The 16,368-nt window shown below is 45.2% G+C and overlaps 1 protein-coding gene across 6 annotated transcripts in view; it reads left to right on the top strand.

Moving 5' to 3' along the window:
• FAT3 (FAT atypical cadherin 3) overlaps window positions 1-16,368 on the top strand; it is a 781,930-nt gene that overhangs the window by 113,825 nt on the left and 651,737 nt on the right. For all 6 annotated transcript variants that reach the window (XM_063951425.1, XM_063951418.1, XM_063951420.1 and 3 more), the window contains exon 2: window positions 13,960-14,038. The gene's annotated coding sequence lies outside the window, so the exon portion shown is untranslated. The remainder of the gene's footprint in view (window positions 1-13,959; window positions 14,039-16,368) is intronic.

The raw sequence follows: 16,368 nt of genomic DNA on the forward strand, positions 1-16,368 counted from the left end.
GCTTGTACCTGTGCTACTGTACATCACATATATCTGTTGGGGGTTCATATATCTTCAAAAGTAGGCCATGTTTAATACGGGTTTGCCATGATATAGTATTTATGTAACGCAGGGCTAATGTTTTTGAAAGCACAGTCTTTCATATATTTTTGATTTAATTTGTTTCATATCATCTTAAACATCAAGAAAACCAACAATCACCGCTCATCACTTACTCAGTTAAAGCAGCAATCCCGTGAAAATATTAGATGCGTTTTAAATCTCTGTGACAGCTAGGCTATGAGAATAACCTTGGTAGTTACCCTTTTTCCTTAGTTTGTTTCTACAGACTGCAGTAAATGATTTGTAATTCTGCGGTTGCCAGGGTAGTCATGTGACTCCCATGGCAGCCACAGTTGCATGGCATAGGATGTTATGAGCAGAGAGGCTTTGAAATGCCCGTCTGAGCTCTGCGTGCACTGTAAAATCTTCTCCGTCCCTTTGCCATATTATAATATACTGAGAACTGTGTATGAGACTGGCAGATGTACGTGGATTTGAAGGAAACAAATAAAAGATAATTGAAATCAGATGCATGCCCTAGAGGTGTTTAACTAGGTATGCTGCTTTAATATAACTAGAATAAAATAAGTACTTTGGCTAACTAAATCTGTTCAGCCTCTTTCTCATACCTACTATATGCCATATATCAAGTTCCAATATTAGGAAGGGAGAGTTTATTTTTATTGCACCACTCTGGGGTAGAACAGATTGTCTGAGTACCCTGGGGCTCACTGCCAGTTCTGAGGACTACAGTGCTCACTGCTAGTTCTTTATTCTGTTTACAATGTTTATTAGGGGTGTAGCAGAAGACTTTTGCTCTACGTACGTATTTTCACTGCTGTTGAGGTTGACATTCCGGGAGGGGGCTATATTACATTACATCACTATTGTTATGGGGTATACACACTGAGCGATGTGTGCTTAATTTCTAAGCAATATAGTCAGCTTTCTTAGAAATTAAGCAAAAATCGCTATGTGTGTACCCCCCTTTAGGTCCTCTGCTTTCTCAATCTATACCACGTCTCTTGGCAAAGTAATCAGCTCTTTTGAAGATTCAGTATTAACTGTACGTGGGTGGTACATACATCTACCTATCCTTCCCAGAGTTGTCACCATCCAGGTTGGCTCATGTTACTGAGTGGTACATTTACTAAGCAGTGATAAGAGCGGAGAAGTGAGCCAGTGGAGAAGTTGCCCATGGCAACCAATCAGCACTAAAGTAACATCTATAATTTGCATACTATAAAATGATACAGAGCTGCTGATTGGTTGATGGGGAAATTTCTCCACTGGCTCACTTCTCCGCTCTTATCACTGCTTAGTAAATGTACACCTTAATCTTTCCAAAGCAGAATTAATATTCTTTCCACTGCCCAATACTATCACTGTTAAGAACTCGACAATCAGCCCTATCCCTAAAGCTCACTGCCTAGGCGACAATCCCTTGTAACTAGCAGGGTGCCGCAACCCTGTTAACATGAAAATCCATGAACTTTTCACAGATTCTGGGCTAGATGTATGAAAAAGTGAAAAAAGAGGAGAAGTAAGCCAGTGGAAAAGTTGCCCATGGTAACCAATCCACTTTGAGGTAACATTTATCAAGTGCATTCTATAAAATTATAGCTAGCAGCTGACTAGTTGCCATGGGCAACTTCTAAACTGGCTCACTTCTCCACACTTTTCACTGCTTCATCTTCCCCTCATGTTAATGCCCGTTAACACGCTGCTTTAAGAGGCGTTAACATGGCTGTCGGGTGAAAAGGGGAGTTCAATTGAATAGCCATGGGTGTTAAAAGTCTGAGGCTACCTCCCTTTTTCACCCGCATAATTTACCGCTGGTAATTGAATTGTCCGTTGTTACCCAGTCTTATTGCATTACTGTTTTGTTTGTAAAGCGCAATGGAATATTCTTGCGCTATATAAGTCAATGTTAATAAATAATAAATAAATGCAGCCAGTAGTGGAACCAAGTAGCAGTGTTTTGGTGATTACCAGTTACATATGGCATTGTCTTAAATATCCTTCACGTGGATTGAGAAAATAGCAGAAAATCTATCTGTTTTTTCATCTAGAAAAAACCTGTGTCCCCTAATTTCCCCCCCCCCCCCCCCCCCTCTCCCCTCTCAAGAAAGTGGGTGGAATGTGTCACTGTGAACTAAATGTCGTTATATTGCTTGAATATCCTTTTATCCACTTACATTCCGTGGGTTTATGTGTTAGAAATGCTCTGTACGTCTCCTTACTGCAAAACATAATGTATATTACCGAATTATGTCTCTTTGTTTCAGGCTTAATTGCTAGAATTGGGACGGTTTGTGTTATGTCTATTTTAATAAAATCGCCTGAGTGTGTTTAATTAGGCTACTTAAATCTGGTTTGCAGGCCTGTGTTTTTGTGCTGCGAGGAGTTGAGTGGGTAATCAAGTAGCGCTTTCCTTTGGTAAGCTGAGATGAGTGCTTTTACAGATCGGGATGCTGGCTGGTAAATGAAGCAAAAGCCGGATTCTAATGCCATCTTGTTCTGTAGGAATGTAATGTGTCGCCCAACGCACTGAGGATGGCGGAATTTAAGGCAGATATAACTTTACTTTCACTACCAATTCCATCTAGGGGAAGAATGTGTGCGACTTAGCCGTAGCTCCCACTTGGGCATTCAAAGTCATGGTTCAGATAGATTTTGACAAGGGGATGAAGCGGCGGAGGACGGAAATGAGCTTCGTAGCCCAGGTGCAGACATTTCAATAATGACCTTATTGTTAGTTGTCATCTCTTAATAGGATTTGGAAGTTTCAAATGTTGAAGTTACAGTGTGTCTTTTACAGGTGTCCTAATTGGGTGACACAAGCCCCTGAAATGCCGCAGGGAGTCTTGACTAATTTAATTACTTGCAAGGATAGCTTGGCCGTACTGTATGAGACGTGTAGGCCTGCCTGCTGATGACTTCTTCCCTGAAAAAAAAACGCTCATCCAAACTTTTTAGAGGTTTTGCTTCTTCCTTTATCCGTGGCTTAATTTTTTTAACCCAGTCACTGCTGGGACAGCGTGCAATTTTTTGCTGTTGTCTACGGAGCAGAACACTCCCAGGAATATCTTTGTAAGCTATTCCCATATGTAAACATAGACACTTGCTAAGATATTGCATGCACAGATATAAATGTGGATCTTAGCCCGCATGCTGACTTGTGCGCCTACTATTTCTTCGTACTGCTTTTATACAGCCACAGGTGGAATTGGCCAGCATCACTGTCGGACCGCACCGGAGGCATCAGCCCTGTGACTGGCGCAAGAGACTGTCGGAAATCAGATGGATCTCTGCGTATTCAGCCTAGGCTGCAATTCTGCCTGCATGCCAGTGATACGCATCCTTAGAACAATGGGGGTCATTCCAACCCGCTTGCACGCAGCGGTTTATAGCTGCGGTGCGACCGAGTCCGGAATGCGCATGCACGGTGACCGCAAGGCGTGTGCGCGATGTTGCCAAGCGACAGGGGTCGCTGGGTTACGTCGCGTCTAACGAAGGAAGCGGTCGCAGAGCCCAATGCAAAGAAAATTGACAGAAAGAAGGCATACCTGGGCGGATCCGGAGCGTTGGAGACCGTTTTCGGGGAGTGGTGAAGAAAACGCAGGTGTGTCCAGCAGAACGGAGGGCGGATGTCTGACGTCAAAGCCGGCCCCAGCATCACAGAGAACGTCGCACAGGGTAAGTAGGTACAGGGCTGGTCTACTTCTGCTTGAAATGTTTTAAGCTTCGCAGGGCTGCACAAGCGATCGCAGCCCTGCTAAGCTAAAATACACTCCCCCATAGGCGTGGTCTAGTTGATCGCAGCAGCAGCAAAAAGTTGCTGGCTGCGATCAACTTGGAATGACTACCAATAAGCCTTCGTGTGATTGCACCGTGAGCCAAGCCTCTGCTGTGACTGGCCACACCCTCTCTCTGTAGACTGGCCACACCCTACCACTACATTCCCCTTGGTGGGTCCTTCATGCCCCAGAGGAGATGGGGTCAGCTTCTTGTAAGACGTGGAGTGGACTTAGTTTTAGTAATATAGTCAATTGTTTTATGTATTAAAGTAAAATATTACACTTGGGCTCAGATTTATCAAGCCTTGGAGGGTAATAAATTGCACGGTGTTAAAGAACCAACCGACCAGCTCCTAACTGCCATGTTACTTACAGGGTGTGTTTGAACAATGACAGGAGCTGATTGGTTGGTACTTTAGCACCATGCAATTTATCAGTCTCCAAGGCATGACAAATCTGGGCCTTGGTATGGAAGCCTGTGCAAAAAATAAAATACATATATATAGACAGGTGTATATAGTTTTTTAAGCAAATCAAAATCTGTACTTCTATTTGTGACTGAAACTTTCATTTTAGGAGACAGCCATTTTGTGGGTTGTACCAAGTTCCATAAAGATGTGGTCTCAGATCACAAGGAACCACTGACATCACTGAAGAACGCGGCACTTTCTTCCTTATGCCCCAGTGATGCATCCTTACCTACTTTTGCGTTCTCCTATCCGAGCTTCGGGGGGGGGCAGGGCCGGGATCTGATATCATGAAGGGCTAAATGACGTGATTTTTTACATTTTAGCCCCTCCCCACGGACAACCGAATACCGGAGATTCTCTCCATCCTGCCCGCTTCACTAGGGTGCAGGGAGGATGTGGGAGATCTGCCTGCTCTTCTGGGGGTGTGGGAGGGGGGGGCTACCCCAAAAATCGGGAGCCTCCTGCAACTTCTGGGAGAGTAGGCAGGTATGCAGTGATGTCAATAGTTGCTAGTGAACTGAATGCCTGAGAATCGATTTAGTCCACAATACGGCTATGTTACTATGGACATGCAACAAATTGTAAGATGTTGTTACCCTATATCGCCCCTATATTACCCCATTTTTGACCTTAGGGGTAGATTTATCAAAGCTTGGAGAGAGATAAAGTACTAACCAATCAGCTTCTGTCTTTTTACTTCCTGTGTTCATAAAACAACATTTAGCAGCTGATTGGTACTTTGGGGTCTATTCATGAAGCAGTGAAAAGAGTGGAGAAGTGAGCCAGTGGGCAACTTCTCCACTGGCTCACTTCTCCACACTTTTCACTCCTTCATGAATTGACCCCATTATCTCTCTCCACTTTATCCCTCTCCAAGCTTTGATAGATCTCCCCCTAAATTCCCACATTTTAGTTTGCACAGATGGCGCCATCCTACATCACCAGCATCACACTTAATTGAATCAACCCCTTAACTCTCCGTCAGGCGCACCTCTGGGACTCCCGGGTTCAGGCGCCTGTTAGAAAATCGTCATTAGCACCTAATTAACTCAATTCTAACACTCTTAAAGTGATCAGTGACCTTCATTAGGACGTACAAAGAGAGAAATCGTAGGTTTTACAGGTCATTCCAGCAGAAAATCTGAAGCAAAAAAGAGAGAACACGAGAATAAGTTTGGGCGCAGTGTGCCTGACATATTTCCACAAAATATCCACAACCTTTGTAATTTTCATTCATAAAATGAGCAAAATAAACAATTAATAGATGAAAATAAAAGGAAAAACGAACCTTCAAAAGTCGGAGGAGTTTGGGCGCAGTGTCGCTGAGAGGCCAGGAGGGTCACTGCTGCACTCCACACAGGCGGTGGGAAAACTGACTAGGGGGGTTTGGAACAGCACCTAGAGATAGGAAGGTACTAGGAGGCAGTGGCGTCACAAGGGGGGTGCGGGGAGTGTGGCCCGCTCCTGGGTGTCACCCGCCGAGGGGTGACACCAAAATGCTGGCTCCTGCACAGTGACAGGAGCTGAATGCTACACTGTTAGATTATGTGCAGCACTTGGCTCCTGTCACTGTGCAGGAGCTGGCATTTTGGTGTCACGCCTCGCTCCTGGCTCCTGTAGGAACCAGCACTGCAGGGACAGCACTCCCCGGGAGTTGGGACGCGAAACCCCGCCCTTTCCCACAAAGCCCCGCCCCCTTTCTGGCCTTCAGTTGACTAAAAACGGATGCCTATCGCGAAGCCACGCCCCTCTAATAAAGCCCCACCCATTCCCTTGAAGCCCCACCCCGTTTTCACAGCCACACCGGAGGTGAGTGAAGCCTCTGCTAGGAGGGACAGGCCCCTGCGCCCTCTTGGGGTTTAGAGGGGAGCGAGAACAGCTTTGCGGCGCCTGTCAGGCCAGCTGCGCCTGACTGAGGGTTGATGGCCAACAATTGGTTGGTGACCACAATCGACCCTCAGTAAGTGGAGACGTTAGCTATATAAAGAAAGGTGGTTTAGTATACCTTAATGAAAGTTCCGTTCCTTTGCACGAACCCGCTAGACGAATGAAAGGAATACTTTATTGTGACAGAGCACAGAGAACGCTAATATTGTTACTAAGCAGGATCCGTCTCTTTTGGGTTTAAATTAAAAGCCAGAAGACATCCAGTGGAATGAGTTCCCATGGTATATAGTACAACTTCATTTTTCATCCTCGGAAGGAACACACCCATAAACATTCCACGGCTGCCTTTAAGCGCTGTAATTTCACTTGTCTCTGGACTTATATCTGACCCAGTGAAGTAACAGCTGTTTTACTTATTAACTTTCAACTTAAACAGTATCAGTGTCTCATTTCGGGAGAGCAGTCTGCTCTCTATAAACCTATCTCCTGGGCTGCGCAGGCGAATAGAGGAAATCCCTGTGATTCCGTGTGTTAAATGAAGATTTTTTTTATTTTTATTTTTTTTACTGTAGTTCTAAACTGATTTATAAGGTGCCAAGCTAAATGTTGTAGATGTAATTAAGTATGTCGTCAATTGATCTAATTTCTCTCCTATTTGTTTTCGTGTTCACTCCGAGAAACCATAAAAACAATCTCAGTTCTGTCTTGCGGCACTAAAACATTAACGCTGATTTTATTTATTTATTTTGCTGTTTAGCTGTGTGGTTTTATAGTTTTATAGCACGCGTAATCTCTTTAGTGACTAATGAAGATTTCTGCTTATATGGCAATGTGCGGTGGTAGAAATAAACGATGGGGAAAAGCTGCTTGTTTCGAAGACAAGCTAAAATCCTTCCGTTCATGATGTTATAAGGTATAGGTGATAAATGGGATCTCCTGCTTTTGTACATAGGGGGTAATTCAGACCTGATCGCTGCTGTGCATTTTCGCATAGCGGGCAATTAGAAACGAACTGCGCACGCGTATGCACCGCAATGCACAGGCGCGACGAACGGCTTCACAGGGGATCGCCAGGTCAGCGATGGGTTTTTGCAAAGGATCCATTCGCACGGGCGTTCGCAAGGAGAATGACAGGAAGAGGGCGTTTGTGGGGGACAACTGACCATTTTCAGGGAGTGTTTGGAAAAACGGCGTGTCCAAGCGTTTGAAGAGAGGGTGTCTGACGTCAGTTCCGTTCCCGGACAGGCTGATGTGATCGCAGCGGCTGATTAAGTCCTGGGCTGTGCAGAGACTGCACAAAATCAGTTTGTACAGCTCTGCTACACATGCGATCGCACACTTGCACAGCTAAAATACACTCCCCCCGTAGGCGGCGACTATCTGATCGCAGCAGTGCAAAAATCACTGCCCAGCGATCGGGTCTGAATTACCCCCCTAATTCAGTAAGGACTGCAATTTTAAAGCTGCTTGCAGCAACATTGCAAATGCAATCCTTTGCAATGTAATGCATGAGGAGGTGCATTCCACCTCCTTCCTGCATTTGCGATCCGGTCGCATTTGTGATGAACATCGTAACAACCGGTCGTGATGTTCACCTGCAACGGCCGGCCGAGTAGGCCTGAGTTTACTCAGGCTTGCCGTCGCAGGGTAGCTGCGAGGTCAAGGAAACTGCATCTCGCAACGCAATCCTTGACCTTCGCCACCCCCAGGAAAATGGGGGCGCACCCACCCCCATCCCTTCCTGCAAAAGTCTCCACCGCGTTTGCATCCCTGCGCAGAATGGGTCCTCAATATGCGCAGTTTCCCGACCATAGGGAAAGTGCAGTAAGGATCACGTAAGAAACTGCACCTGCGGTTGGTGCAGATTTTGATGTTGCAACCTATGGTGGCATATTCTGATGCACCAGTCGGTATTACAGCATGCATGGGGCTAAAAGCGGTCTCAGACCATGCACATTCGGCTGCATGGATCTACACAAGGGAAGGAGTTTGTAGCGCCATTTGTATAAACTCACAGACCCCCAATAGACGCTATCGCTTTTGTGTGCGACTCACAATAGTGCCCTCAATGCGCAGTTTTGTTCACGCCATCATCATCATCTTCATCAGTGAAACACAAATATGGATTCCTTCTGAGCTAACAAACTTGGCTGCCACCCATGTATGCAATGAGGGTAGTCGACAGCCGGGATGGGCCCAGGTACTTTTCAAGGGGCGTGGCCTAATCAGAGGAGGTGTGGTTATGTATCCTTAGAAAAAAATACTGGAAAAAATAGTATTTTAAGCACCTCCATGGCCATACTGCAGCCCAGCACACAGCAGCGTGTGCTGGGCTGGGGAAAAGAGCTGCAGCTGCTACTGCTAGCTAAGGGGGAGGGGGCCTGGGCCCCTACTGGACCCTCACTGAGCCCCTCCATCAGACCTGGGCCCAGGTAATTTGTACCCTCTCCCCCCCCCCCCCCCCCCCCTCTCTCGGCACCACTATAAACTCTGTGAGGCTGTGGCTGTATCTGCCTATGAAATGCTACACACAGAATATAGGCATGCCGCATATCATTTTAATCAGCAGAAGCTGCTGATGCCCCTAGGCATATCAAATGCCCTAGGCAAGTGCCTAGTTTGCCTATGCCTATGGCCGGCTCTGTTGATAAATGTCCCCTTTGGGAGATCCCGGAAGAGACGTCCAGCAGAGAGCTTGCTTCCGGGAACTGCGTGATTTGCTGCCATCTACCTGTAGCTCCTGCTTCCTGCAGACTGGTCTGCTCTCCCAGGAGTCCTAGCGACCTCGTCTCCTGAACAAGTATATAGTAGATGCTTGTTTATATGCAAGACCATTTTCAGTAAGAAACATTACTGGCAGCGCCTCATACTCGCTCTCCTTATATGAAGGGTAAAAGTTGCATGCAGAACATTTGTCTCCATTAAAAAAGATCATTGGGAGAAAAAAATATAAGAGCCATTGTAATCTGCTACAGTCAGCAAATCTTAAGGGTTTAATTTGCTTATTTGCTATAAACCATTGTAAAGAACGTTTTTTTTAATGGTGTTAAAAAAGATTTAGCTTCCTTCTGAAGAGCTATGTGGTAAACCATAAATATGCCTTATTACCACTGGATTAGTGCAGGCTTGTCCTATGTTTGGGTGTGAATGGAGCTTCTAAACAGTTTTTCATGCTTTATCTTTTAATTAATTGTGAACTAGAATGACATTGGGCCTAATTCAGACCTGATCGCAACAGCAAATTTGTTCTCTAATAGGCAAAACCATGGGCAGTGCAGGGGGGGCAGAGGTAACATGTGCAGCCCCCCCAAGCCCCCCCTGTGTATCTGGAGGCTGTCCCGGCTCTCAAAATGAAAGCCGCAATGGTTGCAATGATTCCGATGGTTGTGATGTTCCGATGGTCACAGCCGATATTCCGATGTTTGGGACAAAAACATTTTTACAACTATTTTTTTTTTTTTTTACTAAAAATCATTTTAGATGAAGTTAAATACACACTATTCACCTAATTGACTAATTAAAAAACAACAACATTTTCTGAGCGTTTTTTTTTTTTTTGGGGGGGGGGGGAATTTGTCAGTTAAGTGGTTAATAGTACAGAGTGTGCCATTATTATGAATATTTTTATTATTACAGTTTATTTATAAGGCGCCACAAGTGGTTCGCAGTGCCATACATACTCTATGTGCCATGGCCCTTTCAGTCACCAGATGAGTACACAATTGTGCATTCATGGAGTATTCTGCAGTAATGCCTGAGGCAGCATTTTCCACCAGACTCAACCAGGCATCAGTTGAGTGACTGTCTTGTGGAAGAACGCAGTAAGACCTTCCTTCCATGCATCCCCTCAGTGGGATCCCGTCTCGCTTCATGAATCCACGTTGTCTAACAGTGCTTTCTTATTCGATTGGTCACAGATCACGTCCAATCAAGTGGTGCAAAGCAGCAAGTTTTATCTCCCTGCTCTCTGCGCTGTGCTGGGGACAGAGTACAGGTAACATGGTGGATGCAAGGAGATCACATGATGGAGTCGGCTAACAGGCCTGTAACTAGGGGTGTGTTAGCGGTGCCCTCGCCCAGGGATGCTCCAGGCAAGCACCCTGCAGCCTGTGGTGCTGCCCTACTTCCTGGAGCCAGTGGCCCCGCCCCCTACATGTTACATCATGACGTCACAGGTTTAGGCGCGAGTCGACACCGCCATAGGGCAGCACAGAACCCTGTACCGATCCTGTCGGCTAAATAACAGGTGCAGTCCAAACGTGCACAATCTAAATTGATTCTAAAGGGCCTGATTCTGAGCCGCATGCAAAAGCGCATGCAGCTGTGTCGATTGGCGGTTGCCCATATGCAAGTTTATGCAAACGGTCTACAAACTCCTTCCCTTGTGTATATCTGTGCGGCCGAATGTGCAAGGACTGAGATGCTCACTTTTCTCTAAATCAGGGCCTAAGCGCAGAGCCGTTTCTAGTGGCGAGCAAGGCGTGCCGTCGCATGGGGCGCCCGCCGTGGCTCTTTGTGTGATCCCCCTCCTCCCAGTCATTACAACTCCGCCCTGCGGGCGGAGTTTCAAAAATAATGCGTTTGCATCGTGACGTCACGACGCAATTGCGTCATTATGCGAAACTCCACCCCCAGAGCGGAGTAGTAATAACGGGGAGGAGGGGGAACCAGCCAGGACACTGACAAACGGGAGGGAGGGTGGGCGGATGGAGAGAGATGATGGCGCTGGCGGGCGGCCGTAGTAACCCACCAGAAAAGAGACCTACACAGCCCTGGCAACTACCAATACACAACCCTGGCAACTGATATTACACTGTGTAACGATCATGACACCCGTCCCAGAGCACGAAACCCCTGGTAACCAGCATGACACCTAGCGCGTAAACCCTTGGCAATGAGCAGGCAATTTAAAAGTAATTAGAAGCTTTACTGCTTTACTGTAGGGCATAATGTATCAAGGGCTTTACTGTGTGGGGCTTAATATTTTTTTTTCTGTGGTGGCCGTGATCTGTTGGTGCAGGGTCAAAAACTGGGGTGTAAGGTAGTCTTTTCAGGTGAGACCACGCCCATTCTTGCAAGGCCACACCCATTTTAGCAAGGCCACGCACCCTTGCTGGGAGAGTGCGCTCCTTCGGCGTGCGCAAATTTTTATTTTTTTACATCTATGGGAGGGGGGCGCGTTTATTTTTATATCGGGGGGGGGGGGGGCGCATTTTTAAATCTTGCACTGGGAGTCAAATTGGCTAGGAACACCCCTGCCTAAGCGCGCCAGGTCTTACAAGTTTTCTCTTCAAAGAAAGTTTCACTTGTATACATGTAACAAATACTGTAACATTTGACATCCATGAAACGCCTGCGACCTCCGGTCACTATTGTAGTAAATAGTATAATGACAAGTTCTGCTCCGGCAAGGTCACTGTAACAGCTCAGTTACTCATCAGCCGCATCTCCCCACATCTACAAATCATGAACATATTTCCTTCTCATTAAAGTGTCTTCTCATGTCTTCTTACCATTGTCATTTATAAAAGTATTTTTTTTTTATTAGGTAAAATCACTATGTTAATTTTTGTGCACTTGATTGTCCCTGCCAAACATGAATAACAAATATCCTAATTAGGAACGGAGCCCTGCTTAATTACGAGATCAGTCTTCTGGCCCACACTAATACCAGTATAATGATCAATTATCTGCACAATGCCGGATTGACTGCTACTTGTCTTTAAAAACGAAAAAAAAACAAAAAACAATATTTGGCTCAGTTAATGTCTGATCACTGTAATCTGGCTGTTGAAATAAATGAATTGACTGTTAAGCGTCACGTTGCTGATTGCTGCTACTGAGTGCTGATTAGACACTGTTTATTGATAGAGAACAAAAGATAAGATATGTGGGCAGATGTCAAGGAGAGATCATCTCTTTTCGGCATTTTCACGTAAAAAGGGGTTTGTAACGTTACTCAAAATGTACCAAGAGGTATTCCGTTGAAAAAAACTGAGATTGCTCCAGCGCCTGGGTATGGTGGTGAACTGTTTTGGATGCTTATCAAGAAAACGTAACATCTGAGGAAGAACGTACATTTACCGACCCCTGGCCGTCTCGCATCTCCATTACATTTGGCGCCAGGGGTGATGGTGGTGGTGGTGGTGGGAAATATAATTAGAAGCTAGGGGATGTAGCTTCCAGGATGAGTGACCAGAGCTATTCAGTTACCCGTGATGTGTAAACTCACTTAAGTCAGGAGATGCCTGGAGCATAGTCTCTGTAAATGGCATTTTCTGACTTCAGTGCCATGCATGATGCAGTTACCGCACCCGGTAAGACCGCGGCTAGCCCCTAGGCACTAGTTAACATGGATTTCTGGTAGCACCTCAGGAGGGTGCAAGAGCAAATTCGCCAGTCACGGGTTTGCAGAGCGGGCAACTGAATTTCTAATTGAATCCCCCCTTAGTGCAGAGATAAGTAAACTCTTGATACATCTCCTCCATAGTCCTTATTTCAGTGCAGGTGATATGCAAAATTCCAAAATATGGGATATTCTGAATGATGGAATTTTTTGAGCACGACTGAGATAGTGTTACTTTTCCTTTGATTCCATGTACACAACTTTGTTTAATGCACAAAGTTATTAAAATCATTGTATAAACTTAGCTCCAGGCTATGCGTATAAGCTGTATATGAAACAAAAAGGCATTATGTGTTTAGATTTGGGTCCCATTCTGAAGATAGCTCATTATGGTATGCAAATATTCCAAACTACAGAAATATCCGATATCAAAAATACCTCTGGCCCCAAGCATTTTGTGTATGGGAGACTCAAACTGTATTTGTATTTGAAAAACAATGCAACCTCTTAAATCCCGAGATCAGCAAAATATTCACCAATGTGGTATGGAATATTTGCCTATGGACTTTTACACCTGTTAGCTACTCCAATGGTATAACAGAGTCCAGAATATAAATATCTTTGCTGCAAAATCCCTTTTAAATGGTGCAGAACCATAACCTCAATTAGCCTTCAGCAACTATACTAGGTAGTGGAAGAACAGATGCCAGGCACTTACTCTTCATCAATATTGAAATACTGGTGTTCCTCAGTGTTTTTTATCTGAAATTCTGAAAATGTTTAAATCTTGAAGTTACCATGGTAACTGAAGTAGGAGAACCCGGAGTAATTATCAGTGGGTCCCTTTAAATCATGGATGGCTGAGTGTGAGTGACAACGCTTTGAGGTATGATGATCCTCTGATCAATCCGATCACATAGATTAGGTTACCATGGTAATCGGTGCATACGTTTAGAGATACTCCTATTGTTATAATTACCGTCCCCTGTAAAATTAGCAATGGATAGCAATACAGGTTGAGTATCCCTTATCCAAAATTCAAAATCCCACATTTTTGGGTCCCCTACTGAGATAACAACAAATATATTATATATTATGTGTCCTCTATTTAAAAAAATAAGTTTAGTATAAAAAAGGAACATTTCTGTATCAGATATACAGTATATATATATATATATATATATATATATATATATATATAGTCCTTTTGTTTGTCGTTTGTTTTTTTCAAAGATACATTTTATGATTTTGTTTATTACTTTACTTTTTTATTGCTTGCTTGCTTTCTTTAGTTGTTGTCACTGAGTAGTTGACACATATTCTATTATTGGGATGCAGTGGTATACTGTATCCACACATTAGCTTTCTAGGGTTTTTAATTGGTCGCTCATTCCCTGTTTTTGTGTCCCTACAGGATCTACTGAATGTGGAGGCTGAGAAACAGAGGCACTGAGGAAGGATAAGGGAATTGGACCAAAAGACGCATTTGGCAGGTATGAGCGTTGCCAGGGGCTGGAAGAGGGTCTTTCTGTGCCCTGTTGTTGTATTTCTGAGCATTAATATGTCTATGTGCGTAAAGGCTGTGTCACATACAGTACAGCAGGTATTTTCCAACCATTGGTTTGTGCTAGAACCGGAACCCTGGTGTTCCATTGCCACCTATAATACTGATTTGTTGAAAGATGAGTCACTGAGTTTAAAAGGAATTAGGAAAAGTACTTACAGTAGGGCCACGCTAGGCATTCATTCCCTTATAGAGAAATCTGTATAGATGGAGGGGAGGAAATAAGGGACACTTAGAGTAAGTGTAGACTGAAGGCCTAAGTTTCCTGCCAGATGGTATACAGGTTTAATGGCTGCTGCGGTCACATGGTAACGTCACCTCTGATTTGTTTATACTGAAGGTTTAGTTGCTGCTTGTCCTACGACGGTGGGTATCCTGAAGGTGTAGCTGTCAGTCCCACCCGCAGGGGCATGCGAATACGTGGAAAGATTAATAAATCATTTATTGGTAAAGCAGCATAATAAAAAGCAGTAAATGGGGAAAACAACAGTAGTTTATATTTTATCCATCACGGAAAATCTGTGGGAACAAAACAGGCCAGATAAATGTATGCATTCCTCACACGGGGCAGGTGTATTAAGCCTGGAGAAGTGATAAATAAGTGCTAAGTGGAAGGTGATAACGCACCAGCGAACAGGGGCGCTTTAAGAGAGGAGGAGGCGCGGGTGCAGCCTCCTGTGTTCGGGCCCCCTCCTCTCTGCCAGCAGCGCTCTGACTCTACTGCGCATACTCAGATCTCCGGGAAAATGGCGTGGCGGCCATTTCCCCTGAGATTTCTCTACTGCGCCACGGGACTCCGGAGGGGTGAGTATTTAGAAAATGGGTGTAGCGTGTGTGGTGGGGGCCCCGCTCTGGACTCAGGGGCCCGTGTGCACCGCACACACTGCACCCACTATAGAAACGCCAGTGCCAGCCAATAAGCTCATAGCTGTCATTTTGTAAACCTGTAATGATTGGCTGGTGCGTTATCACCTTTCACTTATCACTGCTTTATCACTTCTCCAGGCTTAATACATCTGCCCCATGGTGATAAGTTTTACCTCACAAATACAACAGCAGAGATTTCACTGACCCCCAATATGCGTGAACAATACCTACACATTCTCTCCGTCAGTTATTGTCTCTCGCCTGCAAATTACCTCAGACATTATAATGCATTAAATGTACACAGCTTAACCCTGTGGCGTAACATTCCACCGCCAGACGCCAAAGTCACCGTACAGCTCTCCGCTGCGGCATCTTGAAGCAGCACTGTATAAAACCCATTTTATGGCGCAGTAATTGTTTTTAAACCTTCACTTTTCCCGTGTTGGAGGTAATCCACCTCAAGTGCAGTTACATTTTCTCAAGTGTTACTAATTTGAAAGCTAAATATAGTGCTGTGCATTCTCCATAATAAATGTGCTGGAGTGGATGAAGTGAAAGCTATGGTTTCCTGAAATACCTGTCAGTGACTGACAGGGACTCCCTGTGAGGAAGCATTAAACAGCAGCTTGTGTCCAAGGCTAAATGACACTTGTGTCACACATTGCGTACATGTACTGTATCTTTGATTTGCTGTATTACAGGGACAAAATACTGAAATAATGCAGATTCTATTTCAATATTCTTTATTAATGCAACGGTAGAATCCCATGGCTGAGAGATGCTATGTGATTGGTTGAGATATTCTGGCTCAGAGCCTCTCTTGCATCCCGGGGAGGCGTGTTTTACTAAAGACACAGAATGGGAGGGCCCACTGCAACACATATGATGTCACTGAATGGAAGGAGCCCATGTATAACATACGATGTCACAAAATTGGATGGGCCTAAGTAAAACAGATGTCATAGAATGAGAGGGTCGAATGGAAAATATTATGATGTCGCCAGGAGCGGCTCTTGCCGCGGGCAAGCAGGACTTTAGCCCGGGGCGCCACAGCCATAAGGGCGCTGCCGCAGCTGCGCCGCCTGCTTACACGGCGCCTGGGCATCATTATGTTTAATATGTAAATGCAGCTCAGCACAGTCAGCGCTGACCCTCCCACTTTCCCATGCTGCCGTGCGGTGCGCCTGACATCATCGCGCACTGCACGGCATTCTGGGAGCATTCGCATACGCTAGAGATCCTAATTGACCTCTAGTGTCTGTGTGGCGCTATGGGAGAGACGTCATGACGTCTCTCCCATAGATCCGAGGAGCGGGCAGCCAGAGACAGCAGCAGCAGTCGGGAGGCAGGAGCGGGGCTGGTGTGTTTTTTTTTAAATGTGTTTGTAAGCGG

Source organism: Pseudophryne corroboree, chromosome 2, assembly GCF_028390025.1.
Source record: "Pseudophryne corroboree isolate aPseCor3 chromosome 2, aPseCor3.hap2, whole genome shotgun sequence".
NCBI classification, from domain to species: domain Eukaryota; kingdom Metazoa; phylum Chordata; class Amphibia; order Anura; family Myobatrachidae; genus Pseudophryne; species Pseudophryne corroboree.